Below are 15,934 nucleotides of genomic sequence, written 5' to 3'. Positions count from 1 at the left end.
TTGTAAGTCCCTCCCCCATTGTATAACAACTGCTTTCACTGTATTTCATGTCGGTATAATTTGTGGAGGGGAAGGGGAAAAACAATTCGTTTAAATAGGGATACAGGTGGACCCATAGCAAAAATGCGATGTACAAGTCGTTATGTCCAAAACGAACTTTACAACTATGGTTTGTGAGTGGTGGGGGGTATAGGAGAGGGGAGGACTGTGGGGGAGGGCAGGAGGAGGATGGGAAAAGATGGGAATGGGAAACAAAGAGGACGTTACAATACTTTATAAAAAATGTACTCATTATCTTGCACATGTAATTGTAACCAGTCTGTACATTGTTTTCAAAAAAAAAATAAATGAACAAATAAATTAATTAATTAATTTAAAAAAAACTGGTGCTATACCACCTGAGCTACAGCAGTTTCTCTATTTGTTTGAAATATCCGTTATTATCCTCTGACATCTTCCATGCTGACACAAAAGATCTAAAAGACAAACCAGAATGACAGCATAGGATATTCAAAACAGCAAATGGAGCCGGGTGGGGTGGCTCACGCCTGTAATCCTAGCTACTCAGCAGGCTGAGATCTGAGGATCACAGTTCAAAGCCAGTCCGGACAGGAAAGTCTGTGAGACTCTTATCTCCAATAAACTACTAGAAAACCGGAAGTGGTGCTGTAGCTCAAGCAGTAGAGCACTGGCCTTGAACTGAAGACCACAGGGACAGTGCCCAAGCCCAGAGTTCAAGTCCCACTACTGACCAAAAAACAAAAAAAATAACAACAACACAAAACAGCAAGTGGACACCTGTCATGTCTGTGGCCAATGGGGAGAGCAATTTGTTAAGACAATATAAGTAGTTTAAGTAAGGCAGTGTAAAGAAAAGATCACTAGAATCTGGGCCACAGTTTTCTGATGTCAGCTAAGTCTGCTGAGCTCTGTAACCTGACTGTATGACCAAGGACAGCTCTGTGACTATCTTCAATAATGGCCAACAACAGAGACTGGCCCATGACCTCACAAAGCATAGGGAAGACAGCCTCTAGGCTGTGCTCTTTCTGAGGACTCTTAAAGTAGCTTTTTCCAAGGGATTCACTGAAGAGCTGCTCTGTACAAATCTTTGTCTAAATCTTGACAAAGATTAGAGAAAAATAGAAACATGAAGATACCTCTATCATATTCTAGATACTTAAGGCTGGAGACACAAATGACAACTATTAGATCATTTTACAGGCAAAAGGAATGATACAATAGAATGAAGACCACTCCAGCTTTCAGTCCTCTTGTCCTGAGACAGTAAATGGGCTGCAAATTGATACTATGAGACAGAATTGGTAAGGTGTACTGACATTTTCTCCCAATTCCTGTGACAGTCATTTCTCCCATTTTGTTTGAAAACTATTACCAAAGTGAAAGATGAGGTGAGAAAAATCCTTCTCAGAGAAAGTAGCTATAAAAAATTTACAAATTCAAAAATTTACAAATTCAAAACATTGGAATGACACTGTTAAAGCATTCAGATTTTCAAAATTAAAAAAGAAGAAAGGAAAGCCAGGTGCCAGTGGCTCCCACCTGTAATCCTAGCTTCTCAAGAGGCTGAGATGTAGAGAATCCAGGTTCAAATCCAGCTGGGGCAGCAAAGTCTGTGACACTCATTTCCAATGAATCCCAGAAAAAAACAAGAGTGGGGCGGTGGCTCAAGTGGTAGAGTGTAATCCTTGAGCCAAAGGACCTGAGGAATATTGCCAAGGCCAAGTGTTTAAACCCCATAACCTGCCAAAAATGTCAATAACTCCATGTTTTTGTGTATAAATGGATGTATTTTTATTGGTGAAGCTCCTGAGTAGTAGCTATGATGAAAGGTACTAAGCTAGGAAATGTACTTGCAATATAATTATTTTATATGACAAAGAATGCTTTCAAGACAGTTAATGTTCCAGGGCTCCCCTAACTGTTCCCCATTTAGCCTGAGAGTTTCTCTGTACCCCAGGCTGTGGAAGGAAGTCTGACTCATTGTTTGAACAGCAGACAAAAAGGCCACTTGGGTACAACTATGCAACAAACGTCTCCATCTGGGCCAATGGCTATGGATGAGTGTAGGTGGCCACTGAAGGTCAGGAGATGCATGCTTCTTTGTACTCCAAGCTATAGTTTACCCAGTCCTCTGTTTTGAGAAGAATCCCTCAATTCTGCCTCATCCTGTGGCAGGCAAAGTTCCATGCACTTATCCTGCCTGTGTGAGACTATATTCCAAAGTTCAAATGAACTTCTAAATTTAACTCAAGAGTCTAACACAACTAGGGAACTGAACCCAATAAAAAATTTCATTATGGGCAATGATGAGCCAATGATGCTTCCTCAAGGATTCCAAAGGCTCTGGTGGCTCATGAAGGTACTGCCAGCTATGCAGAGTGCTATATCTCGCCCTAAGTATGGAAATATGAGAAACATTCATCTTGGAATTTCCCTATAAATATTTACAGTGTCAGAGCTTTTTATCTCTGTAGGAACCTTACTCAAAAACCCACAGAGTTTCTACTGGAGAAATGTCCTACCCATGTAGGGGCCCAGCCTAGAGCTGTTGCTCAAACTCAATTTCATATGAATCATAATGGATAAAAACCATAACCATATGGGGTAATGCCTTTATTTGAATTTAACATGTTATTGAATATCAGAGACTTCATATGGTACAATAAGGACATATATAAATTAATATATAATAAACATATATTACATTTAAATTTACAAATACATATTGCCTATCTATCACATGCCTATTACATAGATATTGCATATCTACTCCATATATTACGTATCTATTCCATGTACATGTATAATATATTGTATATTTTAATGGACATGGGAAAGCTTTGTAATACTTACGTTCTTTGTTATTGGCATTAAAATAAAAAAGAATCCACTGGAAATTCTTTTCATTCAGTTGAAGTTTCCAGTCATCATTCATTGACACAGGATCCAGATTAGACTGGGTGACTGGGAAACACTGAGGGCATGAAGACCTGAAGGCCCGGAAGGGAGAGAGTCCTGAGGGCTCTATCGATAGAGGAGGGTAATGGGTTTCTTATATTTATCTCTGTAACCTGTCCTCTTCTCACATTCCTTCACCTTACATCTAGCCATTAGCTTCTGTCACTCCTTATGTCTGCTTCAGTTGGGTATTCACCCATAATTCTGCATGAAAACAGCAGTCTATAGTCCCTGGACTCTGTGTTTCTGCCACTCCTGGAGGATGTGACACAAAGTAGGGGAACAGATAACCCCAAGCCAGAGGGGCCTGTTCAAATCTGGTACTACTCTGCAGTTTCAGAATGTTCATTGGCCACTATTAATTTGTTCAATTAAATCATCAGCTCACGGACATCCAGGGAAGGAAAAGATGAGACTCCATGTGTAAGTAACCAGTAAAATGCCAGACTAGAAGCATGGCTCAAGTATTAGAGTGCCATTCAAAAAAGCCAAGCAAATCTGAGACCTTGAGTTCCAACCCTACTATTGATAAAAATAAGTTTATTAATTCATGAGGATTTTATATTGGTCTAATACATTTCCCATAAATCCAGAACCTAAATGAATGTGTGATTGTATACAAAAACACTGTGCTATGAACAAGGGATTGAGTGAGCTTGTAAAGTAAGATAAAATGTTTTGATGTAACTGATGGTTATTTAAAAAGTTATTAAATTTACATAGGCTCCTGGCAATAGTCACTAAATTGAGAATTATTCTGCATAATATATGTATATTATATAATATATACTGAATTAGATATGAAAAAGTATCATCTTTAGGAATATTAGTACAAATCATATTCAGCTTAATATGATTATACTGTTCTAAAGGTGCTAAAAATAAACTTTCTAGTGTTTGTCACATTCCATGGTTTTATTAACATGAAGAATATAGTATATATAGCTCAATTAGTCTGAGAAATTAGTAAAAGCTTACAGGCACCATTCAAAATGCCAGAAAATGAGATTTTATGAAACATACCTTTTAGTCATATAAGAGACATTCAATGCCAAAAGTTAATCCAATAAAATAATGAAGAGGAATACACACAAAATGAAAGTATCAGATGTCTAATATAATTTGCTTGTGCGTTGCAACTGTCTAGGTTTTTAATATTGCTCTGGCAACAAAATCAGACTTTAAATATATGACATATATTAATATTACATTAAGCATATTAATGTGTATTAATATATGACATAGTTTAATATAATTTATATAATTATATTGTATACATTTATATTATATTATAATGTACTTAGTTTTATTAAATATATTTTTGTATTGTGCTATACATAAACATATATTTAGTATTATTTTATAATTATTATATTTTATATAATATATAACATATTAATTTGATAACTATATATTATTAAGATTATATATCAGTGCCCTCCCTGCTTGACAGTACCTTCCAAACCTCAGGAAAAGTTTTTCATAGTAACCTGGCTCTAGACTGACATTTACAATTCCTTTTAGCTGTAGAAAGTGCACAATCTCTTCCATATTAAATTAAAATCTATTTAACATCCAAATACCTCACTCTGCCTGGCAATCATCTTCTACTTTACAAACTAGAGCATCTTTCTGGACACGTGTGTATGAACTGAAGATGGAAGGTGTCTGCTGGACAGAGGGGTGTTCATTTGTTTTCTCCTCGAGTCTCATTCATATTTTTTTGTATGTCTTTGTATGTGGAGCACTGGTGCTCATGTCTCAGGATTGGCACAAAAATAAAGAGAAAATGAAAAAAAGAGGAACATGGAGGGGAAGTCCCAACAAACTTTTTGTGTTTTTGTTTTGTTTTGTTTTATCATTTATGGGGCAGTGGTGCTCCTTCTAGCTCCCTCAGGAAGCTGAGATCAGGAAGATCTCAGTGGGAGTCCAGCCTTGGAAGGAGGAAAGGTCATTAAAAGTATGTCTCCAAACAGCTCGCCCAAGCCAGAAGTAGAGCTGTGGCTCAACTTTTAGAGCACTACCATGGAGTGAAAAAACTGAGGGAACAATGCAACTCAGACCCTGAACAGCGCAACTCAGACCCTGTGCTCAAATCCCAGGAGTAGCAAAAAAAAAAAAGAAAGAAAAAAGAAAAAAGAGAAAGAGAGTGTAGGGCAGATCATAACAAAGTTTTTGTGGGTTTTTTTTTGTTTTGTTTTGTTTTGGCCAGTCCCAGAGCTTGAACTCAGAGCTTCTTTTGCTCAAGTCCAGCACTCTCTCTTCCACGTCACCAACACCCCAACAAATTCAACTCAGGCCCTGAGTTCAAATCTCAGGAATTACAATAAAAAAGAAGAAAAAGAAAAATGAAAAGAAAGAGGATAGAGGGACGTCCAATAAGATTTTTTGTGTTTTTTTGTTTGTTTATTTTTGTTTGGCCAGGCCTTCGGTTTGAAATTAGGGCCTGGGAAATGTGCCTGAGTTTTGTTTGCCCTATGCTGGCATTTTACCATTTCAACTACAGCTGAACTGGGCAACCCAGGCCCTAGGTTCAAATCCCAGGAATGTAAAATGAACGGTGTGGAGGTCACAATAAAAGCTTTACATATTTCGCCCCCTTCCAAGTCCTGAAGCATTTTCTCTTTCCCAGTCTTGGGTCTTGACCTGGGAACTGCCTGAGTTTTCTTAGCCCTAGGCTGGCGCACTACCACTTGTCCCAAAGATGAACTGGGCAACTGTGGCCCTGAATTCAAGCACTAGGACTGGTAGAACACAATGGCTAGGAGGTCTCAACAAACTTTCTATGTTTGCTTTATGTTTTTCCCCCCTTTGCCAGTCATGAGTCATAAAGTGAGGGCCTGGGGACTGTACCTGCCTTTCTTTTTAGATTTCAGCATTATATAATTTAATTTTTATCATATATGTAAGAAAAGAATTTTAAATTAATGGCAACCATATAATACATAAAAGTAAAATTTCTCACTGAAGTGTCTGAGTGCAAGTAGAAGGGAAATTCACATTTATCTGATTTTTAATATTTAAATTATTGAAAAGCTTATGCTTTATTAAACAATTAACACTATCAAAATACACCATCAAAGTACAATATCACATAGCTGTGGTTTCTATGCCTAATAACTTAAATGCATGCATTTTTCAAACTCCTGATGAACTACCTACAATATCAATATTAAGGAATTCTTTAGGGCTAGGAAGTTGGCTCAGTGGTAAAGCACTTGCCTTGCATGCCTGAGGCCCTGCGTTCGATTCCTTAGCACCACATAAGCAAAAAGAACAAAGCCGGAAGTGGCGCTGTGGCTCAAGTGGTAGAGCCCTCGCCTTGAGCTGAAGAGCTGAGGGACAGCGCCCAGGCCGAGTTCAGGCCCCGTGACCGGACCCCCAAAAAAAAAAGGAATTCTTTAAATTTGTCATATAACACTAACACCAAAACACCCCTGTACCTCAAAGCATGTTGGAGAAGGCACCACGAAAAAATGCACCAATTCCCTCATGTTGGTATATTTTCATAAAGCAGTCTAATGTTCCTTTATTTTGCCGCTGAGACTCACCACTCTGCATCATCATACGTCTTCTAACTATGTCAAAGGAATAAGAGAGTATTCCAGAACATGTAGTCACAATTTGAGCAATGATAAAGGAAACAAGAAATGGGGTTTCCTTTGGTTTGGGTAACAAGCCCTTAACTGTGTCATAAGCTCCAAAGTAAGAGGCTCGGTACACAATAATGCCCTGACCTGAAACACCAAATCCTTAGTATAAGCCAATAATTCCTTCTGATTTTGCTGTTTTCATAATACAGTCACCTAAACCCTTGAACTGTCTCTCTTCAGGACCTTTTCCAATATCAACACCTAAACGGGTTTGGGCAAAATCCAGTGGAAATACTACACATAAGGATGTTGCTCCAGCAGCTCCACCAGAAGCCAGATTTGCCATAAACCACCTCCAGAAATGTTTTTCTTTATTAACTCCTGACATGAAAAGCTGTTTGTATTTGTCCTTGAAAGCAAAATTTAGAGCTTATGTTAGAAAATACCTGATAACATTCGCAAATTGCTATGCCAATAACTGAAGAAACCCTGCTCGCGGGGAATCCGTACCAGGCAGTCCACCATGTCCTTGTACCGGGCCTCGGGGCTGATCTGCTTGGAGGACGCCTACACCTGCAGCAGCAGCTTCACCCGCTCAATGGGCGCCACCGCCGTCTTCGACATGGCCGCTGCCACACCGCTGGCCAGCAGATCCTTCCAGAAGGACACAGGATCAATCAGTTTCTCCCCCTTTTCTGGCTTCTTCTTCCCAGATTTCCTCTGCATGGTAAAGTGGCATCAGAACCGGCAGTCACAGGGGCCAGGAGAGAAAACTGCTGCAGCTTGGTCCTGGCGGGTGTGCCTGACTTTTTTTTTTTTTGCTCAAGACTGATGCTCTACCACTTGACACACAACTGAAACAGGAAACCCAGACCTAAGTTCAAATCCCAGGAATGGCAAAAGAAAAGGAAATAGAAAAAGAAAAAGAACAGCAAGGAGGTCCCAACAAACATTTTAAGGTTGCTTTTTAAAAATTCATTATTTATTTATTTTTGTGCCTTGAAGTCATGGGCCTAGGAATGGTGTTTAAATTTACTTTGTCTTAGGCTGACACAGTAGCCTAAGACAGCCAGGCCTCCGTGACCACTGCCTGTGGTGGTGGGTCCCTTTTGTCTCCATGTCCACTGTGGGATCCATCATGGAGAGACAGAGCCACCATGTGCTAGGGCTCTGAAGATAAGAGCTTTGTGACCACTGTAGGGAACAGAGATGTGCCATTCTCCCACGCAGGCCAGTGATGGGCCTGTGCTGTGAAGATAAGCATGGAGCATGATGTGGGCCTGTGTGCAAATTCTGGGAAGCCACTACAAGTCAGCATGCTCAAGGATGTCTGAGCTCAAATCTCAAAATATGTGGCCTGGCAGATGAGATGGAGGGTAGGGAGAGGTGGAGAAAACAGAATTAAGCATTGCTCCATTTTCTCCTAATGTTTTCATTCTTCCCTGTTCTGTAGACCAGACAGGAGGCTCAGAGAGGTGACGAGACAAGGCCATGGTCATACAGAAATAGTACTGGGATGCTATCAAGTCTGTTGGACTGCAGTATCTAGCCTCTTCCTTCGGCATAAATTGGTGGTGTGGTCAGAGTCTGGAACTGGCTGTTGGTGCACAGAGCCAACTTTCAAATAACCCCTGTCCTTCCCCAATCCGAGACTGTTTAGAAGTCATCATCTCTTGCTTTCTCTTCCTTTTCTACTTGAGGCTACAAGGGCCTGTGGACTCAGAGCCACTTTTCTGGGTTCCAATCTTCCCTTAGCCTCTGTAAATTTATGAAGCCTTCATATATTCATTATGGAATTTCACCAGCTTAAACTTCTAAAGTCAAGACTCTGATGACTCCTGCCTCAGCTTGTAATTACCATGAAGGACAGTGGGCCTAGCATTGCCCAGATCTTGCATATTTATGTGCTGGTCCTCAGGCTTGAACTCAAGTCCTGGACTCTATCCCTAAGCTTTTTTACTCAAAGGTAACACTCTACCACTTGAACTACAGATTTACCGCTTGCTTATTTGTGGTTAACTAGAGATAAGAGTCTCATAGACTGTCTTGCCCTGGCTGGCTTCAAACCTCTGTCCTATATCTCAGCCTCCTGAGTAGCTAGGATTATGGTGTGGGCCACTGGCATCCAGGAGATCTTGGAAATTTTAAAAGAAGTTAGAATTGTTGCCGGGCACCGGTGGCTCACACCTATAATCCTAGCTACTCAGGAAGCTGAGAATCTGAGGATAAAAATTCAAAGCTAGCTCAGGCTGGAAAAGTCTCTAAGACTCTTATCTCTAATAAACTTCTCACAAAAAGCCATAAGTCATGATATAGCTCAAGTGGTAGAGCATCAGCCTTGAGCACAAAGAGGCTCAAGGACAGTACCCAGGTCCTGAGGCCCAGGACTGACAAAAGAAAACTTGTAGATGATGGGGTTATGAACTTAGGGGCTCTTGTTCTTGCTTAGCTCACTTGCTTATGGCTGGTACTCTATCACTTGAGTCGTGTTTCTAGTCCAGCATTTTTGCCTCTAATTGGAGATGGGCTTCTTGTGGACTTATCTGCCTGAGCTGGACTTGAACACCAACCCTCCAGATCTCAAGCTCCTGAGACGTTAAGAATACAGATATGAACCATTGGTGTTGGGTTAGGAAGTGTAAATGTTTATATTAAATACATGTTTTAAAATGGCTCATGCCTGAAATCCTAGCTACTCAAGAGGCTGAGATGTGAGGATTGTGGTTGGAAGCCAGCTTAGGGTAGGAAAATCTATGAGACTCTTATTTCCATTTAACTAGCAAAACCCCCAGAAAGTGGAGGTATGGTTCAAGTGGTAGATTGTTAACCATGAACATTAAAGCTCATGGCCCTCAGTTCAAGCCTCAAGACCAGCACAATCAAAAAGATGAAAAAGATTTACTTCCATGTTACAGAACAGGATGAAAACAAAGCTACTGATTCTGGCATAATTTTAACTAGCCCGGCTGAAAACGATTCCAAATAATCTATCCATTATCTGAAATTCATGCACATCATGGAAAATTTCACAGTTGGAAGAAAAGAATAGGAAAATCTGTATGTATATGGTGTGATCTCCAGGATGATTTATATAAGAAAAGCAAGGTGTAGCCCAATGCACTGAAAATTGCTATTCAAACTTGAAGCTGAAGCCAGAATGCATGTTCGAAGCATACTGCACTGTCTGCCTTTTGCTTAGGGGGTAAGAGAGAGAGAGAGAGAGAGAGACAGAGAGACAGAGAGAGAGAGAGAGAGAGAGAGAGAGAGAGAGAGAGAGAGAGAGAATATTCAGTAACAAGAGACAAGAGGGTCATTGGCTAAACCAGTGTCTCCCTTGGTGAACATCCCAAGTGAGTTACCATAATGGAACTTTTCCTGAATATTGAACTTAGATTCCAGCAGTACTGAGTTCTAATACTAGATCTGCTCCTAACAGGCATAATGACTTTTTCCCTTGCTGCTACCTAACACAATTGTTATACATGGATTGATTTATGTGAGACTGGGATCCATTTGCCTGCTCATCATTGAATTCTAGCACCTGCTAAAGAGCCTGGTGTGTGATAGGTTGGTTTGTGGAAAAATAACCTTCTTTGTTTGTTTTTGTGCTAGTGCCTTGTTTCTTTCACTTGGCTTTTTCTCCTCAATACTGGCTCTCTACCACTTGAGCCACAGTTCCATTTCTGATATTTTGGCAGTGATTGGAGATGAGTTCAATGGACTATTCTGCCCAGGCTGGCTCTGAACCTCGATTCTCAGATCTCAGCCTCCCAAATAGTTTAGGATTACAGGCTTGTACACGAATGCCAGGCATGGTAAATTATTAAATATGTGTTGAATAGATGAGTAAATAAGTGTGAAAGGGGATGGCTGATTAAGTTTTCTCATCTGGAAAATGTAAATAAGAATAGAATTTACATAGGATTTGGTGGGAATTAGTGAGGTTATATCTGTAAGTGCTTCCATCTTTCCTGTGTGTTCCTTGACCTCAGAGTCTGAGAAAGTCTAAATGGCTCAGCTCATCCTCCACCTTCTGATCCCAGTCAGGCAGATCATAGGTAAACGTCTAGCCCATAGAGGAGTTGGAGGCCAGCCCACAAAGCATACTAGCCACAAAGATAAATAGCCATTTTAGAACAGGGTGCCAACCAGGAATTCTTCCTGCAGACATCTGAAATATGTCTCCTAGAGAAGGCCTAAAGGGGAATTATAATTTTCCATTTATTAGGCAATAAACAATCAGTATTATTAGGTAATTTTTGTGTGGGAGCTCAGTTGGAGTAAAGACACAGATAATGTCTGGGGTTGAACTGGATCAACTCTCAGCTCCACTTTGCTCTGACTCTTTCTCAGAAAAAATTAGGGGCTTGGTATTCTCACTCTGGAAAGTTTGAGGAGAACTGAGTAGAACAACAGGATGAGGTAGGGGTGATCACAAGGGATAATGTAGTCACATTAGGTTAGAAACAGTATGGGCTGCTCAGTCCTAGAACTGTCAGGTGCTGGGAAGGGCAGTGATGGAAACCCAGAGACAAGGTAGTTTCAAGAAGGTTGTGTGAGAGGATCTGGGGCATTGCTTGTGGACAAAGCCAACCTGTGGCACAATTCTAGATAGAGATCTGGAGAAAAAACAAACCACCACCAAAAGAACATCACTTTACTGTGGCTCTGAGCCCATTGTGTCCAATGACAGTAGAAAAGACTTCTGTGCATGCATTTGTCAAGGGAGAGATGAGGGGAATCTGGGATAGAACACTTGAGCTTCTGTCCTCTGCTTTTAATGGGTCAGAGAGGATGTGTTAGCTTGAAGTAGTCTTAGTTTATGATCAAAGGGCAGATTCAAGAGGTAAATAACAGGATATCAGGAAGCAGTATGGATTAGGGATACTCAGGGACAGGTCTTCAGCCAGGCATCAGTGGCTCATGCCTGTAATCCTAGCTACTCAGGATGCTGAGATCTGAGGATCATGGTTCAAAGCCAGCCCAGGAAAAAGTCCCAGTGAGACACTTCTTTCCAATTAACCACTCAAAAACCAGAAGTAGTGCTGTGGCTCAAGTGGTAAGCACTAGCCTTGAGCACAAAGAGGCTCAGGAACAGCACCCAGGTACTGAGTTCAAGCCCAATGACAAAAAAACAAGAATAGGTCTTCACACTAATCACTGGGGTAATGTCATGAACTTCCTGATGTCCTGTTATCTATCACAATCCTGTGTAAACACAACAGGGCAAACACACAAACCAGCAGGTTTCTGCTGGCATCAGGTTTTCCCTGAACACACCATTCCATCATGCTTTCTGCAACAGTCTTAGTTCCCACGGGGCTCCTGGGCACCACAGGAAATCCTGGCCCTGACAGCTCCCCCCCCCCCACTCATTCCCCCTGCCTCAAAGGCTGAACCCAACAGGAAAACAAAACAAAGAAGCTCATGGAGGAATTCTGTATGGTCTGTCTGAGCCTAAGCAAGGTATCCTGGATAAGCCTCACAAGGGGACTTACATCCAATGCTGTCTCATCTGACTGGAGAGGCCACTATTTCCTTGACTTTGTCTACATAACACCTGCAGAATTGCACCTCTTGTTTCATATTTGCCTTCTGGAGTCCAGATGCTCCTCTCTGGACTCCCCTGTAGCCAGAGAATAAAGTGTTCTGATTGGCTAAGACAAAAGGAGTGAGTGGAGTCAGTTCTGATTAGATTGGAGCTGTCTCCTTTCCTGGCCAGTTTTGAACAAGGAACAGTCTTATCTTTCTGTGGCATCTACACTCACCAGCCAGTTGCTATCCAACAAATTCAATCTTTTCATCCACGGCAGACACCTTATTACCAGCAAAGACCACCATGCCCTGCTTTCTATATATCCTTTGACGTTAGAGCCAGAGCAAGATCTCTCTGGTCCCACAGAAGTTTGCTGGAAGGTTCTACCTAGTGGAATGTGAGCTGACTTACTGCTTAAATGAGAAGGCCTAGTGGTGTTTTAAAGCTCAGAAATGTGAAGGGTAAACAAAGGAGGAGGCTGCAATGCTTGATAAGAAATGTACTCATTATCTTGCCACTGTAATTGTAACCCCTCTGTACAGTATGTTCACAAAAAATAAAAATTAAAATAAAAAAAAGAAAACCATTGGTGGGACAGTGACCTCTCAAAATAACTATCGAGAGAAATCACTAGGTGATGGCTGGGTCAAGTTCCAGCCTTATTGATTTATCGGCCTGGTATAGAGGGTGAACAACTAGGATTTGTTTTGTTTTGTGTGTGCTGGTACTAGGGCTTGAACTCAGGGCTTAGGCACTGTCCCTTAGCTTTTGTGCTCAAGGTTAGCACTCTCCCATTTGAGCCACACCTCCACCTCTGGTTATCCTCTGGGTAAATGAAGGTAAGAGTCTCAGAGATTTCTCTGTCCTGGCTAGCTTTGATACACCATCCTCAGTTCCCTGTCCCCTGAGTAGCTAGGATTACAGGTATGAGTTAAGCCACCAGTGCCCGGCTTAACACCCAAGGTTTTTGGCTTTTCTTTTTTTTTTTTTGCCAATCCTGGGGCTTGAACTCAGGGACTGGGCACTGTCAAGCTTCTTTTTGCTCAAGGCTAGTGTTCTACCACTTGAACCACAGTGCCAATTTTGGCTTTATATTTACATAATACTAAGCAATCAAAACCAGGACTTCACTCATGCTAGACAAGCACTCTAAGGTGGTTCAACATTCCCAGTCCTATATCCAGGGTTTTTTAAATCCTTACGAGATTCTAACATGCAGGACTGGGTCCTGCATAGTATCCAACTCCCTCATTTATAGAGGTGCCCATGGAAGGGAGACACCCTTAAAGAAATTCAGATTGCTAGGAAGATCCTTTCGACTGGCACTCCACATCTATCTTTAATTTGTACTTTGTTTTTCCTCATACTGAAATGAAAAGTAATTTAACAGACAGCACTCTGTTTTCTAAGTTCTGACAATTCTGTGATAGGGCCAAGAGGCTGGTTCTCTTTATGTACCTAATATCTGCAGCTGACTCTACTGATTGATGTACCTACCCAAAAGACACAGTCTATTTATTTGAGATTTGTAGCCTTCTCTGTTTGCTTTTTCAGGGACTAGCCTCCTTGAGGCATCTTACAGTATCTTTTTTTCTTGGTCAGTCATGGGGCCTGAACTCTGGGCCTGGGCACTGTCCCTCAGTTCTTCAGCCCAAGGCTAGCGCTCTACCATTTGAGCAGTGCCACTTCTAGCTTTTTCTGCTTATTTGGTATTGAGGAATAGAGCCCAGGGCCTCATACATGCAAAGCAAGCACTCTACTATGAGCCACCTTCCCAGCCCCTCTTGCAGTGTCTTGATTGAATAATTTCCCTTTATAGTTGGCAGGTTTGGTTGATTTAATTGGCATTGTGTTGTGGAAATAAAGTAGATTCCAGGAGACAGAGAGGCAATTCCCTGAAGGTCATTTCAAATGCATACCCTGAATGTCTGTTATTTTTATTCAAAGCAGGAGCTAAAATGCCACTAAACACAGACTCTAGAGTGGTATTCTCTGTCTCACACTTTTACTCCCATCCTGCTTTCCGAGACTGTGCCCCAGAAGTTTAAATAAAAAGACTTGAACGAGGGCTACTAATGTGGCTCAGTGGTAGAGTGCCTGCCTAGCATGCATGAAGCCCTGGGTTCAATTCCTCAGTACCATACATATAGAAAAGGCCAGAAGTGGTGCTATATAGCTCAAGTTGTAGAGCACTAGCCTTGATCACAGAGAGGCTCAGGGACAGTGGCCAGGCCCCAATTTTAAGCCCCAGGACTGGCCAAAAAAGAAAAAAAAACTTGAAAGAGCTGGGACCTGGCAGCTTATGCCTATAACTAGCTACCCAAAAGGCTGAGATCTGAGGATCATGGTTTGAGGCCAGCTTAAACAAAAAGAATGGGAGATGCTTATAACTAATTAACCACCAAAAACCCCAGAAATGGAGCTATGGCTGAAGTGGTAGAAGTGAGTGATAGCCTTGAGCAAAAAAAGGTCAAAGACCTGAGCTTGAACCTGATTTCAAGATCCAGGACTGGTGGACATGCACGTGCATGCCTGCACACACACACACACACACACACACACACACACACACACACACACACACACACACACACACAAGCAGAACTCTAAATGCAATTTGTAAATAAATGATACTAATTCTTAAAAGTGTGTGTGTACTTTTCACATTGGCTTGCTTAAAAGTATGACATGGTATAAAAGGAAAATTATATAGCCAGCAAAAAAAGTTATGTACCCCATAAAAAGATCAGTGGTTGCCACAGGTAGGGTTGGGGAAGGAGGAAGAGGAATAAAGAGGGAAGAATAGAAAGGATTTTTTGTTGTTGTTGTTGTTGATCATGGGGCTTGAACTTAGAGCCCTGTCTGGTTTTTTGGTGTTTAATTGGAGATATCTGTCTTACAAACTTTCCTGACTGTGCTGGCTTTGGACTAGTAGCTGGGATTACAGGTTTAAGCCAGTCCCACTGGGAATTATATGTGAGAGCCACAACCACCTGGCTGCAAAGAATTTTTCTTTTAGGGCAGTGAAACTCTATATAATTCTGCAATGGTGAACATATCATTACACAATTGTCCAAAGCCAATGAATGCACAACACTAAGTGTGAACCCAAATATTCACTATAAAGCTCTGGATAATAACATGTTAAGTAGTATAGTTAATAATGTAGTGAGATAAGAATCTCACAGACACCCAGTGTTAGTGGCTCAAGCCTGTAATCTTAGCTACTCAGGAGGCTGAGATCTGAGGATCAGAGTTCAAAGCCTGCCAGAGCAGGAAAGTCAGTGAGTCTCTTCAATTGATCACAGAAAAGACCAGAAGTGGCTTTCATCAATGTTGCAGGCATGCTTTCATGAGTGTGTGTGGGAGGAGGAGTAGAGGAATACAAAACATTTAAGTACCTTCTCCATTTGGTTGGGAACTTAAAATTGCTCTAAAAAATAATGGCTACTAAAACCAAACAAGAAATAGCAAAATGTGCACATGGTCCTCCTTGTGAGGCTTACAGCCCAATGGGAAAGCCCAATGTCAAGTGTTACACAGCAGCCATTAATGGTGTGCCCTTGAGTAAGCAAGCCAATGTTAAAAGTACACACAACAGGGTGTGGTGGCTCATGTCTGTAATCCTAACTACTCAGGAGCCTCTGGTTGGAAGATCTTGGTTTGAACCTTGTCTAGACAAGAAAGACCAAGAGACTCTTATCTCCAAATAAGCATACATACACACGCACACACACACACACACACACACACACACACACACACACACACACGTTCACGCACGCCAGCAATGGCGCTGTGGCTCAAGTAATAGAGTGCTAGC

At 41.3% G+C, this 15,934-nt stretch overlaps 1 pseudogene; it reads right to left on the bottom strand.

Moving 5' to 3' along the window:
• Window positions 1-403: 403 nt before the first annotated feature.
• Window positions 404-7,301, bottom strand: LOC122099191 (annotated as a pseudogene).
• Between the last annotated feature and the right edge of the window lie 8,633 nt (window positions 7,302-15,934).

Source organism: Dipodomys spectabilis, unplaced genomic scaffold (genome assembly GCF_019054845.1).
Source record: "Dipodomys spectabilis isolate Male_0828 unplaced genomic scaffold, ASM1905484v1 ptg000505l, whole genome shotgun sequence".
NCBI classification, from domain to species: Eukaryota; Metazoa; Chordata; class Mammalia; order Rodentia; family Heteromyidae; genus Dipodomys; species Dipodomys spectabilis.
Note: the sequence above shows the minus strand (reverse complement) of the source record. Positions and strands in the feature narration are given on the sequence as shown.